The sequence below is a fragment of the Anopheles merus genome, unplaced genomic scaffold (assembly GCF_017562075.2).
Source record: "Anopheles merus strain MAF unplaced genomic scaffold, AmerM5.1 LNR4000304, whole genome shotgun sequence".
Classification (NCBI taxonomy): domain Eukaryota; kingdom Metazoa; phylum Arthropoda; class Insecta; order Diptera; family Culicidae; genus Anopheles; species Anopheles merus.
Genome location: NW_024427884.1, coordinates 602 through 2,450, shown reverse-complemented (window position 1 = coordinate 2,450; position 1,849 = coordinate 602). Strand labels below are relative to the sequence as shown.

The 1,849-nt window shown below is 46.7% G+C and overlaps 1 long non-coding RNA gene across 1 annotated transcript; it reads right to left on the bottom strand.

Moving 5' to 3' along the window:
* Positions 1-713: 713 nt before the first annotated feature.
* On the bottom strand, positions 714-1,150 carry LOC121602118. The gene is made up of 3 exons (XR_006006288.1): positions 1,008-1,150; positions 892-932; positions 714-822 (listed from the first exon to the last, which is right to left on the bottom strand). It is a non-coding gene; the product is annotated as an uncharacterized LOC121602118 (long non-coding RNA).
* Between the last annotated feature and the right edge of the window lie 699 nt (positions 1,151-1,849).

Below are 1,849 nucleotides of genomic sequence, written 5' to 3'. Positions count from 1 at the left end.
GTGGGGTTGGCTTTCAGTGACTTATTGATTTCCCCCCATAGCAGGATAGTCAGTCCTACGTATGGCGGCACGGTCTATTTGGGGCTTGAACCCATGACGGGCATGTTATTAAGTCGTACGAGTTGACGACTGTACCATGAGACCGGCTCCCTTCCGTAAATCAAAAGAGCCAAATCATACAGATCTTCTTTTCAGTCAGAATCGATACAGATCCGTGGGTGCCGCAGGTCCGCTAGGTCATAGCACATAAGCACACTGACTCATTGGTGCAGCGAGTTTAGGCCGGGTCTTGAACCTATTTTAGCCCGACCAGACCCGAATTCACGGTCCCAATCGGTTGGAATTGTTTATGCTTTCTTGCACCTACGAACCTACCAAGGACATTATAGGTCAATCCGCACATCACCGGCAATAACCACACGCTTGCTGACGTCAAACCGGACATTCCGACGGACGTGATGCTGGGCAGAGAGCTGAGGCAGGTGGAGCAGCACCTATCGTAGATCGGGAACTGATGATTATGAAGGAAGCCATGTCTGAGGCGAGTGATCTGGAGAATGGTTGGCATCTTGGCCGGGTCACGACGTGTTCATCCGGGACCAAACCACTTACAGATAATATGAAGCAAACATGTAAACAAACAAAATTAACTAGCTGCTTTCCCGTTGCTGTGCATATCGGTGCATGAGGGCTTGGGAACATGTGTGCTCTGAGGCCCACAGTTCAAACATCTTTCTGCCAGATGGTCATTCCAAAAACTAGTCTCCGGTATTGTCGCAGTGAGGTTTTATGTTGCTTTTATTCCTGCCGCTGTATGGTTGTCTACAAAATAGAAATCACACAAATCCAGATTCACACAATCTGTAGCACTTCTGAGCAGTCATAACATACCTGCCGCTTGCATATTATCTACTACTGCGGTACAGCTTTATCTGTAAGATGAAAAAGAGCACGCCTTGTTAATCTAATGCTTAACATCAAGGATTTCGTAAAAGGAAAAAACTTACCCGACGCCGGATATTTTGCATGGTCACATTTTATTACATTTGCACTAAACAATAGTCGATTTCGATGCAAATTACCAACAAATTCTGTACTCCACATTTATATCAACCACCGAGTTTGTTTACATCTTTACGTTGTAATTTACATTTTCACATGTATCTTACGTTCATAAGCGCTAAAAGAGATGGCATGACACAACGAGTGAGAATGGTCGAAAATGAGAGAGATGCAGCGATTTGTTTACGTCAAAAACGCTCGTCATGTTGTACGGGAACGTTCGACGAATTTGACAGTCGACAGCGAAAGAATACGTGCAAGAGAAGTGCAGCAATAGGTGACCAGAGCTGCAATAGCACTGGCGAGGGTAGTAGCAAAATAAAAGAAAAAGTCCACACAGAAGTAGTCGCCCGTTGGAAAAGTGCACCAGTATTGTGATACCCAACCTCTGCCACCATTGAATAGTGCGAAGGGAGGGATACTCTCTTCCTGACCCCTGGGGACGTACTAAATCACCTCGTGCAGGTCCGGCGGTGCCATCGAAATTGCACTCCTTCCTGCGAGCAATCGTCCATCGGAACGGCACGGGTCAACTCCCTCCCCCTGTGATCTGGGAAAGGTTGAGAAGGAAAAAGCAAGGAAAAATGATATCGATTACGAAAACCGTATGATAGATCGCGGATCGTGGAAAAGCACCAAACTGTTAAATCTGAACCACGAACGTACGGAATTGTGCTGTGGTGGCCTGTTCATCCCACTGTGAGCTGTTTGCTGTAGGGAAAGTGCTTGCCCAGCGTTCCAACGTTTTTGTTTGACCAAGGCAAACCTTTGTGCCAGCATCCCGGCC